The sequence below is a fragment of the Phallusia mammillata genome, chromosome 4 (genome assembly GCF_965637545.1).
Source record: "Phallusia mammillata chromosome 4, kaPhaMamm4.hap1.1, whole genome shotgun sequence".
Lineage (NCBI taxonomy): Eukaryota > Metazoa > Chordata > Ascidiacea > Phlebobranchia > Ascidiidae > Phallusia > Phallusia mammillata.
In genome coordinates, this window is record NC_137255.1 from 9241037 (window position 1) to 9251641 (window position 10605).

Consider the following 10605-nt stretch of genomic DNA (forward strand, 5'->3'; position numbering starts at 1 on the left):
TTTAAATTGTGAGTATCACTTAAATCAGTGGTTCTCAATCTTTTACGGATCGCGGACCACCTGACAACTTTTTGTATTGTTGCTAAACCCTGTTTGAATGAGTAGACCAAGAAATAGGCCTATTTTCTCGACCTGTCTCGCATATTAAGTAATTTCAAAAGACAGTCCATAACACGAGTTTCGCCCAAACCAGGGCTGATCAGTTTTGTCAGTTGAGTTGCAATTTTATATCGGACTTAAATTAGGTATTAGGCTTAAATTCGGTAAGAGGTATATAACAGAAATCTACTGGCGTACCACCAGAAAAGTTCTGACGTACCACTATTGGTACGCGTACCACAGTTTGAGTACCACTGACTTAAATCGTATTTGAATAGGCGAACCCATAAACATGCCTATTGTTCTTGACGAGGCTATAGCATAATTCTTAAACCAGCAATGCAGCAATTCAGAAAAAATGTTAAAGATGGGAGTTTGGCTTAAACTCCCATGAGGAATTTGCTAGTGTGATAGATACGCGTCATTCAGCAGTGTCGATGTCAAAAATGCCTTTTAGTCAATGCAGGCAGTAAGAAGTGTGTGTCAAATCAAACAGCACATTCGAATTCCCTCGAGAAATACCGTTTATTTACGTCACAGAGATGTGACGATGCGTAGGATGAAAGCAAATAACAGTCAAAACACTTTGTCCATAGTAAATGCTAAACCTAACAAAGATTATTTTAAATTGGGTCCATATCAAACTTCACAGATTATATTCGCAGAGCTTAAGTGTGTATTTGCAAACCGCAGCATGACAAATTCAAGTAAGTTCCACCCCCGAAGTTTTAAAATTTGTTCCCGGATGGAAACCACTAATTTCAACATTTTAAGTTTATTGACATACAAATATAAATCAAACAAACGGATTTGACCCAGTTTAAAAACCACAAACCGGTTCGGACCGGGTAATTTTCCCGAACTGGAACAAAACCCGAACCCGAAAGTGCACATTTTTGAAACCTGAATTAAAGCCCTAAAACCAAAACATAGTGAACCCGAACCGAGCCTGAACCAACATTACACGCAGTTCGACTCTCTGATTGTAATCCTCGCGCCTAATAAAAAAAATTTAATTCTCACCAAAAAGAAAACAAACCACTTTTAAAATGACTACCAATACTGATTTTTGCAGAAAGATTTGCTTTTTCGCATCAAACTGACGAATTTGTCATGATGAGTTTAAAACAGTTGCTTCCATCTTAACAAGAAACGCAATTAGACAATGGTCCAACAAGAATTTGTTCCTACATACATTGTCACCTCATAATGCTGTTTATCAGGGACCACAAAATGGAATGTCGTTTAATTGAGGCGCGGATAATCAAGAAAGCGCTGTAATTATAAATTAACAAAAGACTGTGGCATATACGACCCACCTTACGACGAAACAAATTGTTATGCTTAAGAAGGGTGGGTGTCAAACAGCACCAAAAAACTCGCCATGTTGATAAGATAGTGGGCGTTAAGATTTAGGGTTTTCTTGGTAACGAAAAGGATTGACATACCCTGACCAGAGCGTTGGTTTTGCTTTCTATGTTTACTTTGGTTCGTAAAACAAATCTCATATGATAGGTACATTGGGTACCGCAAGGCAAATGATCTTTAGTGAATTCATTTGAGTTAAATGGTGGCTAGCAAAAATATGTTACTGTATATATTAGTTTTTATGACTGTTGTGCTTTCGTTAAGACTTCTTCCCAAGTGTGTAGCGCAGGGGTGGGCAAACTTTTCAGTGCAAGGGCCGCATTCAAATGTTCATAATCTTATGGGGCCGCATAGTATTTCACCAACGGCCCCCAATTACTTACTGGTGTAAAAAAATAGATTTATATCATATATATATATATACCATTTAAAGCCGCCTAAAATGCTCAGGTGTATAAGTTTAACTGAATGGAGATAACTGTTTATGACGTCATAATCTGTATTGTGACGATTACGGTGCCTGTTCTTTTCGCATTGTTTGCTCACAATAAGCGGATAAAAAGCCTTGCGCATATGGCCAGTCTCACGAAATCTCGTTTTAGCAGTTTGAAAATCGAAATATTTGGCAAAATACTTTTAGTCACGTCACGGCAGCCAGTATATATATTTTAACATACAAGGTCACGGCCGCACAAACTCGTCTCCGCGGCCGCATATGGTCGTACGACCGCAGGTTGCGCACCCCTGATTTAGCCCAAAATATTAACATAGTATATTTTCAGATATGTGCAAATACGTTTGTTATCACTTTGTTTGAAGAAACATTGGTTGAAACGCTACAATTAGGCTTTTCTTGCAACATAGGCTACACCACGTTTTTTTGTGAATAAATTCCTTGCGCCAACATTAAACAACGCGAGCGGGTCTGTGTTAACGATTCTAAAGCCGTGTTTAATGTCCGTTTGCAATGTACTCCTAAACTTGATCCAAAGTGACCAAAGTTTTGGCGTCAACAGTGCAAAGTGGGCTGTAATTGAAAACGTGAATAGCTTTTACTTTTATCGAACGAAGAAATTGTGTCAAGTGACGATTTGTATAATAACGTGGCAGAAACAACAGGCTAAAACATGTAAAACGTATCTGTGTTTATAGTTCCAAAGTATGGTACTGGTACAGATTCTGCATATGGTATAGGTATCGGCAAGTCGCACCTTCGGTATTTTTTAAAACTCTACGCCTGTGCTTATAATACTATTCAGCGTTGCTCAATAACTTTCTTTTTAAAATTTGCTAACATTTGGCGGGCCGCATAAACTCCTTTGCCGGGCCGCATGCGGCCCGCGGGCCGTAGTTTGCCCACCCCTGGTGTAGCGTATATAGAGCTTAAAATACCGTGGGTCTAATGCACCTTTTGCACATGCGAATGACAGTTGTCATTTGCCCAACCAATTAGGGCCATTACCTACAGTCTTGTGACGACTTGGGAACCAATCAACCGTTTTAGAGACGAAAGGTCGTATCAGATGATTGGTCAGTAGGGGTCGATAAGCATTTTCAAGAGGTTTTTAATCCTCTGAATCCAAAAGATTAATCCAAGAGAAAAGATTTACAGTTTGTTGATTCTCATTTGTCTTTGAAACACCCAGGAGGCAGCTAAATCTCCTTTATTAAATTTTCTGCTCCCCAGAGGCAGCGTTGCCGTGAAGCTACAGCACTTTATGTATAAAGGCCGTGTACCGTAATGTAATCAATAGATTAATACGTTAAGACAAGGACGCTTTCATGTATGAACTGTTTTTGAGCAACTTCTAGGCCATAAATGTGCTGACCTGAAAAATTTCGAACTGTCTTTGCGCGTAACTGTCAAGTACATTGAAATTCTATTTTCAGGGCTCACGAATCTTACTTCCGAAATGAGCACAAGTTGCTCATTTTGTCAGTACATTTTTAACACCAGTTCGTCTGGCCTAGTGCACAAATACACAACATCATAAACGAATCGTAGATCTGAAAAAAGCAGTGATCGTTTATAACAGTGGTCTTCAACCTTTTTTATAGGCGACCCCAATTTAAGGGAAAATGAAATCAGAATTTGCATGCGACCCCATTTTTATCAACACTGAGAAAAATGTTTTAAGTAATGCTGAAACGAAAGAACAAGTTCACAAACTGTACATAATTACAAACAAATATGGCGATACAAAAATATTCCGAAAAATGGCTATACAAAAGTGTTTCATTTAAGACAGAAACCGCCGAATAGACAGAAACCCAATTTTCGGAACACAAACTTGTCAAATGGTTCAACATTTAGTTTGCACTGTTAGTGAGATGGTTGCGCCTGTATACTGTCCACAAGGTTTTGAAGCCGCGGCTTGACTTTGCACAAGCTTAACCGCATGTCATGCTCCAGTTCCAATCGATTACGATGTTTCGTTTCTAAAACACTCGTTGCACTAAATCCTGCTTCACACAGCCACGTGGTTGAAAACGGGAATAGAAAAATTTGACATAGTTGGGTACATTACATAAATAACTATTCACTCGTTCTGGTGTCACCTTAAATAATACAAACTTATAGTGTTGAGTCATTTTGTGTTTTTTCACTACCACGATTTAATTGCAACATGAGGTAGCAAGCTGTAACACAAAACAAGAGCAAAAGTTGCGATCTAAAAGAACATAATATTAGTTTTATTTTCTGTAATCAATTTTAAAATGCAATAAATTAAAGCGACGTATTGCGACCCCAGAAAAAGTTTAGGCGACCCCACTTGGGGTCGCGACCCATAGGTTGACGACCACTGGTCTATAACAGTGGTTCTCAACCAGGGTCCAGAGAAGACCCCCCCCCCCCCCAGGGGGGACAGGTTTAGATTCACCAGAAACACCCACTATCAGCCATTTCCTTTTTAACTTTATTCCCTAATTTAATCGACTATTTTACATACTAATTGTCAATATTGAGGTTTTAACTAGAGATGTACCGAATATTCGGTTTGCCGAATTTATTCGGCCGAATCGGCTATTTTTGCAAAGATTCGGTTTCGGCCGAATAATTTGTTGCGATTCGGCTGAAACCGAATGTTTTACGAGCACCCATTTAAAGCGTTAAACGTGTCCTTTCTTCTTAGTACCAACGAAAATCGCGTCAATCATTATATTTTTTAACATATTGACGCTTTTCCCAGTGCAGACAAAAAATCAGTAATTCATTGTCGGGTTGGCAATCATGCTTGAGGCAATGTTAAACCCCACAGAACTAAAATGCAGACGAAACACAACCATTCTGCACTAAGTGTCAAATAGATAAACTTGTGTTTTCATGTCAAACGCGCAGCGTACGACTTTGCGTGACGTTATATGACTCATAAATGATTCGGTTGATTCGGCCGAATTTATTCGGTAAAACCGCCGAATATTCGGTTTCGGCCGAATCGAAATTTCGCCGATTCGGTACATCACTAGTTTTAACGACTAAGGATTCTTGTTGACTCTATTTGACGTGATTAAAGTCAAAATTAGTACCGAATTCCAACACTAGTCCTACAGGGTTACTTGAAGGGGCCACGAGGCCCAAAAGTTACTTTTAGGTGGCCATGATCCACGAAAGGTTGAGGACCACTGGTCTGTAAGTATGCTGCCTGTCAGAGGGTCAGATGCCGCTTAACCCATTGATTCTAAATCGTAGATCTTGGTTTGTGGCAATAGTCTTTAAAACTTTGTACTTCCTTTTATGTATGAAAAGTTGTTTTGCTTAAGTTTGTACACTTATTATGTACATTTTTCTTTTGTTTACACACTTCTTGTCCATATTTCATTCGCCGAAGTCCAAATTTGCGCCATGGCACAGATCCAGTGACCAATCCCGAAAGGTGTGTATGGAATTTCAAACGCAGTAACACAATCGGTGGTATTTCTATGACATTTGCTGTTGACATTTGTAGCATGTACATAAATTATGCATCTGACAGGGCATAGACATTTCTGTCGGCTTTGTTCAAACAAAGTCTCTACCCAACCCGAAGAACAGACTTTTCTGGATCACTGACAGTAACCTATGTTTCCCTACATGTTCTTAACCACTCCTTAAACAAGACTTTTTATTCACATAAAAATATTGTGCTTGAATTGTTAGTGAACAAAATAAATAGAACAAATTGAATACACTGGACACGCTTGGTTGCATTTAGGGTAACAAACGGTCATTATATTTTAATAACACAGCAGAAGAGTTTGATTTGCTACGCTTGGTGGGAATGTGAATAATGTATAACTAAGCCTAAAGGAAACAAATCATTAAATCTTACATCGTCAGTCGTCAGACCAAAGTAAAACGAATTTAAACCCGTCGGTATAGGCTTATGGAAGAACTGTAAAACATTGCTTTGTACAGACCAAGGTTTTAGATTTTGGTGTTTGTTTGGAGGAGAGTTTGCCATTAGTTAGTTGAATTCTTGCATATTATTTTCACGGCGAGCTTCTTTCGTGCCATGTTAAGAATAACGTTTTCGGGAGCACCAATCGACGTACAACGGACCGTCAGTTAATTCATTAGTTAGTCTTCATGACCTGACATTGGCCTTTCGTGGGCATGTGTCGGCAGTAAAATTCAATTTACCCAAAAATCCGGTGTGGTTTCAGCAAACTGCACAAGGTAATTTGGTCCAATTAAAGTCCAAATATCTGCGTGGTATCGGATAAATGTTTACGAACGGAGAACATGGGTTTTAAATTGACTCTTATAGGCTAAACCAGTGGTTCTCAAACTTTTTTTGTTGCGACGCCCCTGGACAAGTTTTTCTAGACTTGCGACGCACCAGCAAATAAAAGTTAATGAGGAAACTTATTATTAAAGTTGGGTTAATTGATACAACAACAAAAAGCCACGAAACAAAACTTTTTTGCGACGCCCTTCGAAAATTGAAACGACGCACCAGGGCGTCGCGACGCACAGTTTGAGAACCACTGGGCTAAACTAAACAACAGACATGCTATAGTGGTATGGCTATTTGTAAGATCATTAGCTTTGTAATTGATCAATATTTCACCAGTTTGATCCGATTTTAATTTTTTCTGTTGTCAGGACAGTGCATGGCAACTTTTTGTTTGAAGAAATAGTAACTTCTGCGTGTGGTTGTTGAATATGCAACTGTAACAGAATTTCGGTTTCAACTCAAACGTTTTTTAAACAAATTGACCGAAACCAAGAATTGCTATTGAATGAAATCAATGCCCGATCAAGTTTCATAACCGACCAAAAACATCAAAAATTAGCCAATCTTTTTCTCTACAATACACCACAACTCAGGGTTCGGGAGCACATATACTCGTAAGTCAAATATTTTTAAATGTATTTATGTAAGAGTCATGCTTCTTTTTTAAACTTTTACAAGTTAGTGTGACTCAAAACACTCGCAGTAAAAAAAACAAGGCGAATTGATGAAAGTTCACCACAAGTTATTAAATTTTTTGATTTAACATTCGAAGAATTATTTTTTACTGTGTTAAGAAATGCCAACGAGCGATATTTAGATTCCATTTAAATGCATCCAGTTTTTTTAATCGGACCCCTATAAACTGATTCTAAAACAAGTGCAAAACAATTGTAACGGCAGTGGTTTATTTTCCTAATCAGAAAAGAAACCTTGCATTAGCCGTGCTTTGTATTGTATTCTGTGACGAACGTTTCGACTTGGTCTTTTTTTGAAGGCACAAATTTGTTGAGGAGCACACCATAACAGTTTTTTAGGTAATAAAAGTTTTTTGCCAAACAATGTTTTATATGCGATCAAACGTACAGGCAAACGAGGCCTGTTCCGAAAAATCTTTATTCAGTACTAAAAAAATACTTTTACTGTACAAGTTAACAAGATAATGGAAATTTCAAAGGAAAGCATTTTGTCGTTTGTCACAGGTGCATTAAGACAAGGTTGACCGACATAAAAACGTCGAATACTGACATATGCTATGCTTTTAAATGTACTCATTACACAGAGTCGATTTATTGCGCTAATGAATCGCGAAAAAGACAGTGTAAAATATTCATGATGTACAAAAGTTTAAGCCCAAATGGCATATCATAGTTCCACCGTAGGCTGTCATGTAGGATTTAGGCATGAACTATGTAAACTGCGGCTATATAGAGGTTTCATTGGCAATTAACTGTGATACGAATTTAATGCATATATATATGCATTGGTTTTTATTGGTGCATGAATTATTAAACACTGAGAAATAGAAGCAACTGATGGTAGATTTTCATATGCCAGCTTTTAATGAATGTCTGTCCACGACGAATGGTCATAAGGGATTGTGGTTTATGGCATAAACTTTATGCGAATGTGGGACTGTGGTTGAAAAGATTGCACATTGTTCTAGAACAGTGGTTCCCAACCTTTCGTGGACCATGGCCCCCTCAAAGTAACTTTTTGGCCTTGTGGCCCCCTTCAAGTTACCATGTAGGACCTGTGGCCCCCTTAAAATGTAGATAGCAATCTCGCGTTGGAATGCGATATTAATTTTGGCCTTAAACAGGTCTAATAGAGTAAATGAGCGTGATAAACCTCACTATAAACAAATAGTATGTGAAATAGTCGATTAAATTCGGGAATATAGTTAAAGTGAAAATGACTTTTAGTGGGTGTTTCTTGTGAATTTACGCCCGTGGCCCCCCGGAACACAGCTCGTGGCCATGGGCCATGGTTGGGAACCACTGTTCTAGATAATGCTTGTACAGAAAGTTTGGGAAAATTCTTGCAGTTCAACGTGAGGTGAATGGAGGTTTAGAGTTTAAAGTGAGTTTTATTTGTAAATAGATTAAACCATGTTATTGATTTTTTTAGTTTACGCATTGTAGGTAGTTCTCGTTCAACAGTAAGAGTTTGTTTTAATATCGAGGACTTTAACAGTATTTAAATAACTAAAAACCTAAAAGACTAATGTTAGCATAATTATAAGTTTGTGGGAAAAGTTTTTCGCGGGGCAAATTTTATGCGTTTATAATAAGGCAAAATAAAATCAAAGGTCTTGATACTTTCCTGCACTTGTTTATGATTTTGATGAATTTTAAACTGTCTGCGCTGACTTAGAAATGTTGACTTTAATGCTGTTCAAGCATTATCTCGCATTTTCCATGATAAAAATTTATGCGACAGTAGAAGAGTGCGTAAGATGACCCAGTGCCCTTTGTTAAATTTATTTGTCCATATACGCACATATATAGTAGGTTATTTAACAACCCCATGCTAATTAGACCTTGATAGACCAAGTCTCCCTAACAAGTCGCTATGAGGCTTAGTTAGCAAAATTAACGACAGAATGTATTAGGATAAGAACGCCCCTGTGGAAAATTTGATTACCCAACGTAAACATATTACAGACGCTAATTTGCGAAATGCGGCAAATCGATTGGTCCATGTCAGGCGAGTTCACTGATGTCGAATTACTCCAGCCCTATGAAAACTAATTCTCCAACCGCAGAAAAATCCTAATATAAACGGGTCTACTCAAGCCACGTTCCTAGTCTGTCAACAGGTATCTCACTGGGCTGTTGTTGGTACATGGAGAATTTATAATTGCAACTTTGAACTGTAATGTTAGGAATATTAGTTCTTTTTGTATGGTGTACAATGAAAGTCAGCATGTATTTATTATGTAGAAAACAGAAAATGTGTACAACAAGGTAGGTGAGTTTTTTTGTTTTGAGTAAGTTGCTGAAATGATTGCAAAAAGGTTTTCAAAAACAATTAATGAAACAAATGTAATAGTGTAGATTTTAGAAGGTGTTAGTGTTTATTATTTTTAATTTCGATTAGTCCTCATGACAGTGCTATAATGTACTCGCTTGTTTAAAGCAAGCAAGCCAGCAATTAGTAATGTGGTCCTCCATCATCCAAGTCCACCCTAAGCTAATGTGTTCGAGTAATACATAAGTAGCAACAACCCTTCTGTCGACTTATAACAAAAATAGAAACGACAAAAGGCTTGTCGTAATGTTTTGTTTTCGAGTATATTGTCTTGTCTGTATCTCTTATTTTACCTTTCAAAACAGTGAAGGCAATAATAAGCCCCTTGAAAGTTTGTAGTTTAAATTCTTTTTGTTAACGGGTAATTTTGCTTTCTGAAGCAATTAACTAACAAAAAATTCTGGAATTTGAATAATGCAGCATTGTTTGCATATTCTTGCGAGTTGCGACGCATAATATCCTGGCACTCTACCACAGGGGTCCGCAAATAGTGGGTCGCGACCCAAATTTGGGTCGCGAGACCTTCTAGTCTGGGTCGCGAAATATTTTGAATTTCCCATGAACATAAGTATCGCATCTACGGCATTAATGAACTTCGGCTTTTCCAACCTTTTAATTAGCTTTTACATTGTTACGTATGACTATGTAACTGTTACATACAGTCTATGTAACAATGTAATAAATTAAGCGCATCTGTGCAAGCATGCGGTTCCCATTTAGTTGTTTAGTATTTTCCACAAACTTACATGCTAACTAAATGCTTGGGTCGCGAGAATTTAGAGCAATTTTTTTAGGATCGCGTCAAAAAGTATTTGCGGACCCCTGCTCTACCAGACAGTGTGTGGCCAAGTGTTTGATTTTTTGTGTGAAGTAAACAAATTTGAAGTGTTGAATCAAGATTTGGTGTCAAGATGTCTTCGGAGTTGCCTTTTCTTTAACCTTTGGTGGTTAATATTGATTATTTATTCATGTAAATTGCTTCGTTTATGAGCTCACATACACTTACACAGGGTCTTTATGGTCTGTTAAACTGCCAATACATACAAACATGAAGTTCACACAAACAAAGTTGCAATTTATGATCTTTGAAAACACATTTTCTCGTTTGCGATTTATTTTAAATGTAAATTGCAGGCAAAAACGTAACAGTCCCAATTTTAAATTGTAGTTATGCAAAACAACATACTGGTATAGCTTGTTAAGTCATATTTTATGCAAATAGACGCTCTGTAATGTTTGTCCTGCATACGAAATGAAACTTTTCGCAGGTCCACTTAAAGTCATTTAAAATATTATCTTACACTTCATGTCAAAAACACAAACTTTGTTTTAATACATGGGCTACAATGTTTGCCTTAAAATTATCTCCTAATTTGTGATAACAAGGGGT